Source organism: Pogoniulus pusillus, chromosome 29, assembly GCF_015220805.1.
Source record: "Pogoniulus pusillus isolate bPogPus1 chromosome 29, bPogPus1.pri, whole genome shotgun sequence".
NCBI lineage: Eukaryota > Metazoa > Chordata > Aves > Piciformes > Lybiidae > Pogoniulus > Pogoniulus pusillus.
In genome coordinates, this window is record NC_087292.1 from 4077237 (window position 1) to 4092426 (window position 15190).

Sequence of the window (15190 nt, forward strand, 5' to 3'; positions counted from 1 at the left end):
TGGAGTGTGTCCAGAAAAGGGCAATGAGGCCAGTCAAGGGTCTTGAACACAAGTCAAGTGTGGAGAGGCTGTGGAGAGGCAGAGGGAGCTGGGGTGGAGAAAAGAAGGCTGAGGGGAGACCTCATTGCTCTCCACAACTCCCACAAAGGAGCCACGTGGGAGTTGGTCTCTTATTCCACACAGCAAGTGACAGCACAAGAGGAAATGGCCTCAGGTTGCACCAGGGGAGGGTTAGGAACAATTTCTTCCCTGAACAGCTTGTCAAAGCCAGAGACAGGCAGCTCAGGGAAGTGGAGGAGTCCCTCAGAGATTGATGTGGTGCAGCGACGAGGCTGAGGAGAGGGCTTGAGCACAGGCCTATGAGGAGAGGCTGAGGGAGCTGGGATTGGTTAGCCTGGAGAAGAGGAGGCTCAGGGGAGACCTTATTGCTGTCTACAACTACCTGAGGGGTGGTTGTGGCCAGGAGGAGGTTGCTCTCTTCTCTCAGGTGGCCAGCACCAGAACAAGAGGACAGCCTCAGGCTGCACCAGGGGAGATTTAGGCTGGAGGTGAGGAGAAAGTTCTTCCCTGAGAGAGTCATTGGACACTGGAATGGGCTGCCCGGGGAGGTGGTGGAGTCGCCGTCCCTGGAGCTGTTCAAGGCAGGACTGGACGTGGCACTTGGTGCCATGGTCTGGCCTTGAGCTCTGTGCTAAAGGGTTGGACTCGATGATCTATGAGGTCTCTTCCAACCTTGGTGATACTGTGACACAGTGTAGATGTGGTGCTGAGGAATGCAGTTTAGTGGTGACGTGGCAGGGCTGGGTTTGTGGTTGGACTCAATGATCTAGAGGGAAGGGATGCCATCCAGAGGGCAGGGATCCATCCAGAGGGACCTGGAAAAGCTGCAGAAGTGTGCCCAGGCCAACCTCATGACATTTGACAAGGCCAAGTGTAAGGTCCTGCACCTGGGTCAGTGCATTCCCAAGCACAGCTCCAGGTTGGGTGGGGAATGGCTGAGAGCAGCCCTGAGGATCTGGGGTGATGAAAGACTCAACAGGAGCCTGCAGTGTGAGTGCAGCCCAGACACAACCCTGTGCTGGGCTGCAGCAAGAGCAGTGTGGGCAGCAGGGCAAGGGAGGGGATTCTGCCCCTTGGCTCTGCTCTCCTCACACCCCACCTGCAGTCCTGGGTGCCATTCTGGAGCCCCCAGCACAAGAAGGACATGGAAGTGTTTGAGTCAGTCCAGAGGAGACTACAAAGATACTGAGAGGGCTGCAGCAGCTCTGCTGTGAGCACAGGCTGAGAGAGTTGGGGCTCTGCAGCCTGGAGAGGAGAAGGCTTGGAGGAGACCTTGTAGTAGCCTTTCAGTATCTGAAGGAGGCTATAGGAAGGCTGGGGAGGGACTATTGACAAGGTCTGGTAATGACAGGAGGAGCAGGAATGGGTTTAAACTGGCAGAGGAGAGATCAAAACTAGGAAAGAGTTCTTTGCAGTGAGGGTGGTGAGACACTGGCACAGGTTGCCCAGGGAGGTTGTGGAGCACAGAAGCACCCAATGTGATCTTTGATCACATTGGGTGCTTCTGTGCTCCACAACCTCCCTGGAGATGTTCAAGACCAGGCTGATGGGACCTTTAGTGACCTGTTCTAGTGGCACGTGTCCCTGCCTGTGGTGGGGGGTTGAAACTGGCTGAGCTTTGAGGTCCCTTCCAACCTAAGCCATTCTATGATTCTATCTTAAAGGTGTTTTCCAACCTAGACCACTTTGTCTGTGATGCCTGCACTCAGCTAACATACAGAGCAGACAGCACTGTTCAAAACAGAGCAACACACTTCAGTCACTGCCTGGTTGCATCCACTTGATACTGAGACAAAGAAGGAAGTGTCTGCTGGGCAAACTAGAAAACAATGCTGAAGTAGTGCTCAGCAAACCCACCTCAGACTAGCTGAGAAAGGCTTTTGAGGGGGATGTTGGATATTTGGAGTGACCTTCTCTTTTAATATATCTTTGGGATATGGAAAGTTGCCTTCATAAAAGCAGAGCGCTGCAGAATCAATGACTCGAGTGCCACAGTGTGTCGGCTGGCATTTGTGTGCTCCTTTTGTGGCTCACACCATGAGAATAAATCACACACCACACCAGATTTTAATCACTCACATTTGATAGAGGAGCTCTTTGCAAGCTAAATGAAGCACAGCAAATAGCCTTTTAGCTACCTATTAATACCAACTTTCTCTCACCGGGGAAAGTTGCTTCAGTTTGCAGGTAGGTGCTGCAGTTTGGAGGGGGAAAGGAGCAAATCTGGGCCAGCTGCTGGGAGCACCTGTGCTCACTCTGCCTGAACAAAGCCCCCCCTACCCTGGAGGTTCCCAGGTGTTGGCAATGAGGAGTGATCCTGAGCTTGTAGGCACTGCAGGAGCCTCCAAAGAGGCAAGACATCACAAAATAAATGTAGACAGCCCAACGTGGGGACTTGCTTTTTAAAATGATAATGTGTTTGTCTATTCCAGTCAGAAGAAGTACAGCCAAGAAAATGTGCCAGGAAGCTGACCTGGGAGGTACCTGAGGATTGGAAGAAACCTGGCTTGTCAGGCTCCAGAGCAAGGAGGTGAGGAAAAGACATCTCTCTCTTGCTGTCTCCTGGATGACCTGTCTGCATAAGAACAGAGAGGTGTGGGTGAGCTAAAGGTGTGGAAGACAGAGGGAAAGTCTCTTGGATGATCTGTCTGTGTAAGAGCAGAGAGGTGTGGGTGAGGTAGAAGTGTGGAAGACAGAAGGAAAGTCTCTTGGATGACCTGAGTGTGTAAGAGCAGAGAGGTGTGGGTGAGCTAAAGGTGTGGAAGACAGAAGGAAAGTCTCTTAGATGACCTGTCTGTGTAAGAACAGAGAAGCTGTGGGTGAGCTAAAGGTGTGGAAGACAGAAGGAAAGTCTCTTGGATGACCTGTCTGTGTAAGAACAGAGAGGTGTGGGTGAGCTAAAGGTGTGGAAGACAGAAGGAAAGTCTCTTGGATGACCTGTCTGTGTAAGAACAGAGAGGTGTGGGTGAGCTAAAGGTGTGGAAGACAGAAGGAAAGTCTCTTGGATGACCTGTCTGTGTAAGAACAGAGAGGTGTGGGTGAGCTAAAGGTGTGGAAGACAGAAGGAAAGTCTCTTGGATGACCTGTCTGTGTAAGAGCAGAGAGGTGTGGGTGAGCTAAAGGTGTGGAAGACAGAAGGAAAGTCTCCAGGCTGACCTGTCTGTGTAAGAACAGAGAGGTGTGGGTGAGCTAAAGGTGTGGAAGACAGAAGGAAAGTCTCTTAGATGACCTGTCTGTGTAAGAACAGAGAGGTGTGGGTGAGGTAGAAGTGTGGAAGATGGAAGGAAAGTCTCTTAGATGACCTGAGTGTGTAAAAACAGAGAGGCTGTGGGTGAGGTAGAAGTGTGGAAGACAGAAGGAAAGTCTCCAGGCTGACCTGTCTGTGTAAAAACAGAGAGGCTGTGGGTGAGGTAGAAGTGTGGAAGACAGAAGGAAAGTCTCTTAGATGACCTGTCTGTGTAAGAACAGAGAGGTGTGGGTGAGGTAGAAGTGTGGAAGACAGAAGGAAAGTCTCTTAGATGACCTGTCTGTGTAAGAACAGAGAGGTGTGGGTGAGGTAGAAGTGTGGAAGACAGAAGGAAAGTCTCTTAGATGACCTGTCTGTGTAAGAACAGAGCAGCTGTGGGTGAGGTAGAAGTGTGGAAGAGAGGAGTAATCTCTTCTCTCTTTATGTACCAATGAATCCATCAGTGGGGAACAGCCTGGTGATGGAGAACAGCCTGGTGAGATATTCAGCTGAGAGGTTTTCAAGTTGAGATATCTTTCTAGGCTGCAACTGAGAGAACTCTGATCTAGGACTTGCCTCTATGGGTAGGGTAGGCTGGTGGTGAAAGATTGAAGACTTCTTAATTTCCAGGTTTTGTCTTTGCTGTTTTGTGCTTTTGCTGTTGTAGAAAAATTAATTAGTCTAACTTATGCTCTGCCAAAATCTCTTTTGGCTCAAAAGCTGCTTTAGTCTTTTGTGGTGGCCTGCAGTAAGGGAGAGGTCTCAGCAAGTTTGCCTTGAAGTTCCCTGATTTCTGATCCTGTAAGGCCTGCCCTGCCTCTGATGTGGGCTTGTGGGCTGGTACCCAGAGGTACTGGCTCTTAGGTGAATTGGTTCTTAGCAAAAAGGAGGAATGCTGGAAGGAAATTAAGTGTAGGTCTAACTTATTCCAGGTGGGCTTGGCTAATTAAAGAGGAAATCTAGCCTGCAGCAAAGTCCAGCAGGGTCTGAAGTATAGAGAACCAGTACAGATAAAAATATACTTTAAGATGCTTTTGATCATCACAGAGTTCCCATTCTTGACGTCAAATCCCTCCCTGTCCAACACCATTAACAAATCCTGCTAACTACTGTGGAAGTTCACTTGTTTGAAGCCTGCTGTGATAGTGTTTCTTTTACTGCTTGTTTTGTACTGGGGGATTGGTGGTGGTGCTGTGTTGGGTGTGGGGGGGTGGTGTTGTTGTATGAACTCTTTGATGAAGAGAAAAGCTGCTCTGGAGGGAGGGAGTTCACCCTGTGCACAAGGAGGTGAGTGGAGAGGGCTCCAGACTGGGGGACCTGGTCAAAGGAACACAGCTAGCTGAAAAGCCTGCTGAGTTTGGGCTCAAAAAAGGCTTGCAAAGAGATGTGTAGAGTTGGTAGCAACACTGAAATCTGTTGAAATGAATTCAAGTTCGACCTGGAAGACCTTGTGCTGTAAAGGTGGTATAAAGACCAGGTGGCTACAGTAGTTGGGAGCAGGCTGCCTTTACAAACCCCACCTGGTTCTGCTGTTTTCTCTGTTGTAGAAACTGCATCCATTTAGTGCCTGCTCAAAGAAAAAGTGGGGTTTAAACTTCAGGGTATTCTCAGAGGGTTCTACCTGAAAGCTGTGGCTCAGCCTGAGTCCTATCTACTCTCTCTAGTTGGAAAGGTGAATCTGCATCTTGTTTGTCATCATAAAATGGAGTTAGCAAAACCAAACATTAAAACACACACAGCAAAACCAAACATTAAAATACACAAACAATACCCTCCCTCCCCCCCCCAAAAAAAGGCAAACCAGAAACCCCCAAATCACAGAGGTTATCTTGTGAAGTGATGTTCTGAGTTGAGGGATTTCATCCTGCTCCTGTTTGTTTGCTTTCCTTTCTGATGGTGTTTCTAGTAATGAGCATGTAAGTTATTCAACAGGCTTTAGAACTGGTGACAGTGAGTTATTATTGGTCTATTGGGTGGTTAAATTGCAAACATCATACTCAAAACTATGCTTTAGAAGGCAAGCTCTTCTTGAAAGATTTATGGCTACAATCACATAGGGTATTGTAAATTTAACACTGAATATGAAGCTGTATCAATCACAGCTCACTGTACTGGATTACTCTCTGCATTAGCTGTGATAGCTGCTACCTGCTCTTGAGCCTTCAGCAAGTGTATGGGAGTGCAGCACACTGGCAGGAGAAGCCTTCTGCAAGTTCATCACCAGGCATGCAAGGGCTAAAAAAGGTGTTTCTGTCCTGGGGCTTGCTGGTGGGAGCAGATCTCCTCTGTGCCTACCTGATGGGGATGTGGTGAGCAGTAAGCTCCAGCACTTAGAAATTAATGAGCACCTTCCAGATATCCTTATGGTAGCAGAATCAGGGCAAATAGAAAAACCTCCTAAGTAATGGAAGTTGTTTTCTGAGCTGTGTACTAGACACCTCTGGTCTTTTTTAGTGTGGACTTGACATATTTATAGGGCATTTTGGAGATGTCCCTGCTCACTATAGGGGAGTTAGACAAAATGACCTTTGAGAGTCTCTTCCAATCAGATCATAGAATGGTTTAGGTTGGAAGGGACCTCAAAGCTCATCCAGTTCAACCCCCTGCCATAGGTAGGACACCTGCCACTAGAACAGGTCACTCAAGGCCTCATCCAACCTGGTCTGAACACCTCAAGGGAGGTTGTGGAGCACAGAAGCACCCAATGTGATCTTTGATCACATTGGGTGCTTCTGTGCTCCACAACCTCCCTGGGCAGCTTGTGCCAGTGTCTCACCACCCTCACTGGAAAGAACATCCAGTTTAAATCTCCCCTCTGCCAGTTTAAACTCCTCATCCTCTGATTACAAGACCTTGTCAATAGTCTCTCCCCTGCCTTCCTGTAGCCCCCTTCAGATACTGGAAGGCCACTCCAAGGTCTCCTCCAAGCTTTCTCTCCTCCACACTGCAGAGTTCCAACTCTTGTAGCCTGTCCTCATAGCAGAACTGCTGCAGCCCTCTGAGCATCTTAGTGGCTTCCTCTGGACTCTTTCCAACAGTTCCATGTCCTTCATGTGTTGGGGTCTCTAGAGCTGCACCCAGGACTGCAGGTGGGGTCTGAGGAGAGCAGAGTAAAGGGGCAGAATCACCTCATAGATGCTTTCCATGATTTTGGTTCTTTTCACAAGCAGATAATAGACTAATACTAATAACAGAGCTAATACTAACACTAATGATAGAGCACTCAAAATTCATTTGCTCATTTTATTCCTCCTCTTGATACTGTGGAGTCAGTGGTTCCACAGCTGCAAAAGAAACATCCCTCACTGGGTGCAGGTGACTTAATGAGCAGCTTGCCCAGAGAAGTTGTAGATGCCCCCTCCCTGGATGTGTTCAAGGGCAGGTTGGGTAAGGCCTTGAACAACCTGGGCTAGTGGAAGGTGTCCCTCTCCATAGCAAGGGGGTTGGTGCTAGATGATCTTCCAGATCCCTTTCAATTTATGAATACAAACATGGCCTTAGCACTGTGTCTGCTCTCAGTGAGTTGCAGAGGTCCATCTATCATCTTCCCATATCCATACCACCAAAAGTAACACAAGTTGCCTCCTTTTTAGTTTTGTTCATCAGCCTAAAAGAATGTTGAGGTGTAATTTACAGCACAGCTCCTGTGCTCAGCTCCATTCTGGAATAATGAGGAGATTATTGTAGTCAATATGACTGAATGATGATTTAATGCTTTTCAATGGCTAGTTGCATTAGGGGCTCTTTAAGGATTAGAAGCTTAATGAAATGCACACATCAGGGCAGTGACTTAATCTTCCTCTCATAAAAATCTTCACAACAAGATAATCAACCACAGGAGGGAAAAAAAATCATTTTGACAAACCTGTCTAGCTGTCAAGTTGTGTGAAGTCAGAGATAATTACCTGCAGGCCACTTCTGTTACACTGGGAATTGCTGAAAGGGCAACTTCCAGTGGAGGTGTAAGGCTCCTGCACAAGCCTTGTAGCTCTGAGAGCAACGAATCAGAGAATGGCACAGGTTGAAAGGGACCTTGGAGATCATCTACTCCAACCTCCCTGCCATGGGCAGGGACATTCCTCATCTAGGCTCAGCTGCTCAGGGCCTCATCCAGCATGACCTTCAGGGACGAGGCATCCACAGCCTCCCTGAGCAGCCTATTCCAGAGTCTCTACCCCTCGTACCGAAGAACTTCTTCCTAACATCCATTCTAAACCTACTCTCAGTTTAAAACCATTCCTCTTGCCCTGTCCCTAGACACCCTTATGAAAAGTCCCTCTGCAGTCTTCCTGCAGGATCCCTTCAGGTACTGGAATCCCCTTTTCTCATGTACCATGAGATCACAGAATCACCGAGGTTGGAAGTGGCCTCCAAGCTCATCCAGTCCAACCTAGCACCCAGCCCTGGCCAATCAACCAGACCATGGCACTAAGTGCCTCAGCCAGGCTTTGCTTCAAAACTTCCAGGGACGGTGACTGCACCACCTCCCTGGGCAGCCCATTCCAATGCCAATCACTCTCTCTGACAGCAACTTCCTCCTAACATCCAGCCTAGACCTGCCCTGGCACAACTTGAGACTGTGTCCCCTTCTTCTGTTGCTGGTTGCCTGGCAGCAGAGCTCAACCCCACCTGGCTACAGCCTCCCTGCAGGTAGTTTTAGACAGCAACGAGCTCTGCCCTGAGCCTCTTCTTCTCCAGGCTGCACACCCCCAGCTCGCTCAGCCTCTCCTCATAGGATTTGTGCTCCAGGCCCCTCACCAGCCTTGCTGCCCTTCTCTGGACACCTTCCAGTGCTTCAAATCTCTCTTGAATTGAGGAGCCCACAAGTGGACACAGTACTCAAGGTGTGGCCTGACCAGTGCTGAGTCCAGGGGTAGAATAACCTCCCTTGTCCTGCTGCCCACACTGCTCCTGATCCAGGCCCCAACATCTCATCTGCCTGCTTGCCAACAAGGCACTTTAAAGTTTCCAGTGTCTGTTTTTCTGGAAGACTTTGAGTGATCCCTGCTAGTACCATAGGTTTCAATGAGTTATCAAATTTAATAGAAGAGCTAAACACCAGCAACTTGGCCAGGCTGGTAGCTTTGTCTTTTCAAACAGTGTTGTCTTCCTCATGTCAGTCCAATGTATCTTTGGGTTATCAAGCTAAGCTTCTCCAAGTTTAATGAAGGAGTGGAAGGCTTCATCTGGTAGCTGTTGGATGGGAAATGAGTTTGATGTCTCAGCTCAGTTTGCAATATCCTCCTTGTATCCTGTGTATGTGTCTTCCAGGTCACATTTGTACTGGGAGCCCATCCTCCTTCTCATCAGCTGGGGGACATGATCACAGGGGACAGTCACTGTACCCAGTCCTCTTCTGTGCAGCCTGCTAAGCTCCTGGCACTTCTTGAAAGTGGAGTCGTCGTCCCTGGGGCAGTTCAAGGCAAGGTTGAATGTGGCACTTGGTGCCATGGCCTAGCCTTGGGCGCTGTGGTTAAGGGTTGGACTTGATGATCTGTGAGGTCTCTTCCAACCTTGGTGATACTGTGATACTGTGACTTCTGAATGCTGCTGGAGAAGGGTTTGATGCTATAGAACTGAAGTCATTTTAGACCTACTCATGCAAAAAGACTTCCAAACTCAGGCTAGAGCTCTAGTGCTGCTCTGTTGTAAGATGTGCTGCCCCACTCTGTCTTCCCTTTCAGTCCCTCTTTAGTAGCTGTAAGTGGGGTCAGGTGCTCCCAGACTTGGTCTCCCACCTCCATATAAAAAGACAGCACCTCCCCAGCCAAGACAGAAAACCAGCTGGGGAATGGTGCATGGGAGACATTGCACACCTGCAGAGATGTGCTTGCTGCCTGGTTTGGAAACCTGGAAGAACAAGAAATGCAACAGAAAGGCAAACACTACACAGTGAGCAGCTGGAACTTAAAAATAGATGGAAGAGTTAAAACAAGGTTTCTCTTGTTTCTCTTCTTCTGGGCTTTGTATATTGTTTGTTCTTTCAAGATCTTTCTGTAGCCACGACTGGATTGTCTTGTAAATGATTATCAAAGGGAATAGTGGTGTGCTCTTGCCAGGAATAAGGTGGCCCAACAGCTCAGGGTGAGAACAGAGGCTTTACTTCTTCATATCTTTCAGCAGTTGTTTCTTTTTCTTCTCTCTTTTATGTGGCTCCAAACCAGGGGAAGGCTGGGGAGGGAAGGGCAAGCAGCTTCTCTTCTGTGTTAGGTTTGTACAAGTGCTCAGGAAGGAGGAGGAGTTGCATAGGGGAAACCTCATTGATCACTGGCACTGCTTCCTAAGCTTGGCCTTCTGAGACAGATGTGAGGATGAAGAATAAGACTCCAGGGAGGTTGAAATATATTTTCTTAGGGATAATGGCAAGGCTTCTTAGAGATCTCTCTCTTGTTTCTGTAGACTGAATGCCCTTAAGCTGCTATCCTGACAACTCCCTCCATGTTTCTGTCTTCCTGGTAATCAAAGCTGAAACAATTCCCAGAACTACTACATTTAAATGAGCTGTGGTTCAATGATTTATTTTTTTGGGGAGTAAATTTTGAGGTCTATTCTGAACTTGAGTGTAAGAGAGACCCCACAATACTCCACTGGCTACCCAAGGAAACTCCCATTCATTGTTTGAACATTGTTTTGATCATTTATTTGACTTTGTGATGCTGTGGTTAAAACTGTAGTCAGTTTTTTTCAAAGCTGATTCACAACAGGCAAAGTAGCTTTCAGCATCACTTGAAAGCAGACAGGAGATGAGGAGATGCCTTTTATCAGAGATCTGTACCAAAGCAAAAGAGTTGGAAGCTCTTTTTTTCCCCCCCTTGTTTCTGTTGCCATGAAAAGAAAACATCACCATTTAATCTCCCTTTTACTAATGAATTAATGTTGTGACCAGGGGTTGGTGAATGTGCTTGATTCATGCTCAGCTTAGTCTGATGAGCTCTCTTACTGCTACTTTTGTTGCCTGCTTCTGAGGTGATGCAATGCTTGAAGTGGCTCTTTTCATCTTTGCAGCACTATGAGCAGCTTTGCCTGCTCTGCTAACCAGGTTACCCAGCCCTGCTGCCCCTTCCTTTGGTTGCTCACTGGCACTCCTTCCACCTGGAGGTACCCAATAAAGCAGCTAATTCCAAGCAGGATTTTGAAGACCAAGTCCTGATTCTGATGGGAGTAATAAGATTGCATGGACAAACTCTGAAGGGTAGGCAGGGTAGTTGATGCCATATGGTCTGGAAAGGGTAGAGAAGAGAATCATAGAATCAGTCAGGGTTGGAAAGGACCACAAGGATCATTTATTTCCAGCCCCTCTGACATGAGCAAAGACACCCACAACCTCATCCAGGCTGGCCTTAAACACCTCCAGGCATGGGGCCTCAACCACCTCCCTGGGCAACCCATTCTAGGGTTTCACCACTCTCATGGTGAACAACTTCTTCCTCACGTCCAGCCTGAACCTACCCATCTCCAGCTTTGCTTTATTCTCCCCAGTCCTGTCACTCCTTCATAGCCTGAAAAGTCCCTCCTCAGCTTTTTTGTAGGCCCCCTTCAGATGCTGGAAGGCCACAAGAAGGTCACCTGGGAGTCTCCTTTTCTCCAGCCTGCACAGCCCCAACTCTTTCAGTCTGTGCTCACAGCAGAACTGCTGCAGCCCTCTCAGCATCCTTGAGGCCCTTCTCTGGACACACTCCAGCACATCCACATCTTTTCTGTAATAGGGGCTCCAGAGCTGGATGCAGTACTCCAGGTGGGGTCTCACCAGAATGGAGTAGAGGAGGAGAATCACCTCCCTGATCCTGCTGGACATACTGTTCCTGATGCAGCCCAGGATCTGGTTGGCTTTCTGGGCTGCAAGTGCACACTCCTGGCTCATGCTGAGCTTCTGGTCCAGCAGCACCCCCAGGTCCCTCTCCTCAGGGCTGCTCTCCAGCCACTCACTGCCTAGCCTGGATTTGTGCTTGGGATGGCCTCAACCCAGCTGCAGGACACTGCACTTAGTCTTGTTGAACCTCATGAGGTTGGCTTGTGCACACCTCTGCAGCCTGTCCAGGTCCCTCTGGATGGATCCCTTCCCTCCAGCCTGTCTGCTGCACCACACAGCTTGGTGTCATCAGCAAACTCAACGCCTCTGTCCATGGCACCCACAAAGAGAGGAAAGGGGAACATCATCTTTTTCAAACAGGCCATACAGAATAGTAAACAGCTGAGTGAAGCCACTGGTACTGAGCGAAGTACAGCCATGGGAAAATCATCAGCTTAATATACCCAAGGTGGAACAGTGAGCAGGAGCAGGCAGTAGGTTCACTCAGCTTTCTTGAGAAGGAAATAATGACAGACAGAAATCATCTGGTTTTCCTTCAGCACATCTGGCAATAAAAGTATCACAGTATCCCAGTATCATCAGGGTTGGAAGAGACCTCACAGATCATCAAGTCCAACCCTTTACCACAGAGCTCAAGGCCAGACCATGGCACCAAGTGCCACGTCCAGTCCTGCCTTGAACAGCCCCAGGGACGGCGACTCCACCACCTCCCCAGGCAGCCCATTCCAGTGTCCAATGACTCTCTCAGGGAAGAACTTTCTCCTCACCTCCAGCCTAAATTTCCCCTGGCATAGCCTGAGGCTGTGTCCTCTTGTTCTGGTGCTGGCCACCTGAGAAGCTCAGCAACTACAGGAATCAGAGATGAAAGTACAGCCCAGTAAAGGATCTTAAGAGTAGTACCTGCCACAGGCAGGCTGCGCTGGAGCTCACTTTGGGTTTGGTGGCAGGTGAGGAGGAAGGTGGACCTGTAGCTGTGTGTGTAGGAGAGTTTATTTAAAGAGCAGCAGCTTGTAGCTCATGAAAATGTGTGCTGCAGGACAGGCCAGTCTGGGGTGTTAGTAATGAGAACTCACAGAGGATTGCTGGCAGAAAGCAGCTTGGTGTGGCTCAGCTGCAGTGATTCGCAGCAGCAGAAGACAAAAAGCATGTTCAAGGTTCCTGCATGGAGAGCAAGGATTTAATCAGCTAAGTGTTCCCCTTTAAAAGGGCTCAAGTTCCTCCAGGGAGTTTGCAGCGTGGTAAAGTTTTTATTCTCATCTTCCATGCACTTGTTGAAGTCATTAAGTGGCCTAGTGTTATAACTACCCCAAACTGGGTGCTGCAGAAGTTCTGGCTTTGACAAACTCTAGCAAATGGCTGGAAGGGAGAAGAGAACAAAGCGATTTTGCCTTGTAAGAGGCTTGGCTCCTGCGAAGCACTGGGGAGGGTTAGTCATAAAACGTGGGTATGTGGATTTCCCTTACTGAAATAAAGTAACACTTCTCAGCAGAGCAGAATTAAGCATCCCACTGAAAGCACAACTGGCCACGTGTGCTCGGAGAGGATAAGCCATGAGCTGGCCCCTACTGAGAGGATATTGAAGTGACAAAGGAAACTGCTGACTCTAATGGTATTGGGCCAAAGGCGAAGTCTGGTTGCAAGGAACTAAAACTACTTTCAGGGCAAGCTTTACACATAGATTGTATCCAAATGCTAGGGCTCCAGGAAGGCTTGACCTTCAGCCAGACATTTAGACAGGATTTTTGCTGTGTTTATCAAACTCTGTGGTTGAGATACATATCCATATGGCAGGGAGGGGAGGCTGGCTTGAAGCCAAAATGCTAAGACACAGAACTGCTGCGTATCTTCAGAGGGGATGCTGAGAGGCTTACACGTGGCTGAAAACGAGGACAGCATCTCAGCAGAAGGGTTTTCTGAATGCAGCAGCACAGATGATTGATGGAGATGGCTCTGTTGGTGTGATTACATAATCATTGTGAATGAAGTCTTTAGCTCAGGTTGTTGCTCTTCTATACACGCACTCCTTGCTGCCTGTGCTACGTGTTAGTGTCTGCTTGGCTGGAGGAAGGAAACTGATAGTTTGGTGAGCACCTTGCATGCTGAACTGCTGGACAAGAGATAATGGAGGTTAAATAAGAAGGCTTATCCCAGGGGATGCCTGGAGTTTTCCAAAATGAGGTGAATTCATTGAAAGACACATGTTGCAGTGAGGATTGACAGGCTTTCAGCACTGAAAGCAATGGGGCTGAGCACTTGTCAGTGCCAGAGAAGGTGTTCCAAAGATGACAGCAAACATGGTTTAGTTCCTCTTCCTCCTGGAGCCAACAAAGCTGGTGAGGGGCCTGGAGCACAAATCCTATGAGGAGAGGTTGAGGGAGCTGGGCCTGTTTAGCCTGGAGAAGAGGAGGCTCAGGGGTGATCTTATTACTGTCTACAACTACCTGAAGGGGCATTGTAGCCAGGTGGGGGGTGGCCTCTTCTCCCAGGCAACCAGCAATAGAACAAGGGGACACAGTCTCAAGTTGTGCCAGGGTAGGTCTAGGCTGGATGTTAGGAAGAAGTTCTTCACAGAGAGAGTGATTTCCCATTGGAATGGGCTGCCCAGGGAGGTGGTGGAGGCACCGTCCCTGGGGGTCTTCAAGCAAAGCCTGGCTGAGGCACTTAATGCCATGGTCTGGTTGACTGGATAGGGCTGGGTGCTAGGTTGGACTGGATGATCTTGGAGGTCTCTTCCAACCTGGTTGATTCTATGTGAAATACTTGAGATAAGGGGAAGTAAGCACTTGGTAGGAGAGAGTGCTCTCAATGCAGATGTCCTACAGGCTTGCCAGATGAGTTATGCTACCCTTGCAGCTTTCTGCTCCATCTTCAACATCCCTCACCTGCTGGGAGGTGCTGTGTCCACTGGGAAAAGGTTTTCCAAAAGCCTGAAATTCTTAAGGTCCCTGGAACTGTTGAAGTTGTTCTTTGCCAGCATCCACACGATGCCAGCCAAGCTCTTGTGTGAAGCAGGTGTCCTCCTCTCCCAGAAAGCACAGGTTATTGGCAAACAGTCTGCTGCGTATCCATCAAGGTCAGCACCCGCAGAGGAACAGAGATTCTCTCAGCCCTGCAAAGAAATCTATTTGAACTCTCTTTTGTTTTAATTTAAATGTCAGTAATTGCTTGGAAAGCATTTTATTCTTCTGACAGCTCTCAAGTCCAGCTGCAGGGCTTCTAAACGAATGCAAAGGTGTGAATTCTATTCTCTGCCAACAGCAGACAGCATTTCCCCTGTGGAGTGCAGAGACTTGGATTGCAAGGCTTGGATTCTGGAGCAAAAGTCAAACCTCTGAATTTACTGCAGGGAAAAAGTAGGTTAGAGGAGACCTCCAAAGGTGTAAACCTGGTGTGAAGTCAGTTGCCTAAAGCAGGACCAGGTTTGGTGTTACTGGCTGAGGGCCTTAGTACAGTTAGGCTTAGAAAATCTCCATGGATGGAGATGTCATAACTATCCTGTGACCCTCTGGGAATATTTTACCACTCTCCCTGTGAAATAGAAATGTATTTATTTTCCCCAAAATCTCAGTTTCCCCTTATTACTACTTGTGCCCATGGCTTCTTGCCCTATCATGGTGTACCTTTCAAAGAGCCTGGCTTTGCCTTACCTGTGGTCTCCCAGCTGGGACACTTGTTAGTGGTGCTTTGTGTTTTCTTTTTCGAAGAAGGCATGAATAAGATGAGTAGCTGAAATCAAAACTAAATCAATGTGCTGGGTTTTTGACAGGGATTTCCAAACTAATTCAGACCAAGACAGAGAGATACGTGGCAAGGAGCTGGCTCACTGGACAAGCAAACTCTCCAACATCTTGCTACATACAGAGTGCAGGCTTGGAGCTCCAGTACCTGCAAGTGAATCATAGAATCAACCAGGTTGGAAGAGAGCTCCAAGATCATCCAGTCCAACCTAGCACCCAGCCCTGGCCAATCAACCAGACCATGGCACTAAGTGCCCCAGCCAGGCTTTTCTTGAACACCTCCAGGGACAGCCACTCCACCACCTCCCTGGGCAGCCCATTCCAGTGCCAATCACTCTCTCTGCCAAAAACTTCCGC

The 15190-nt window shown here is 48.5% G+C and overlaps 1 protein-coding gene across 11 annotated transcripts in view; it reads left to right on the forward strand.

Annotated features, from left to right (window-relative positions):
- PTPRT (protein tyrosine phosphatase receptor type T) overlaps nucleotides 1-15190 on the forward strand; it is a 767160-nt gene that overhangs the window by 95835 nt on the left and 656135 nt on the right. For 9 of the 11 annotated variants that reach the window (XM_064167557.1, XM_064167559.1, XM_064167555.1 and 6 more), the window contains exons 1-2: nucleotides 2325-2412; nucleotides 2493-2590. The gene's annotated coding sequence lies outside the window, so the exon portion shown is untranslated. Of the gene's footprint in view, nucleotides 1-2324; nucleotides 2413-2492; nucleotides 2591-15190 lie in introns of those variants that run through there. The other 2 variants (XM_064167548.1, XM_064167549.1) reach the window with 1 other exon arrangement.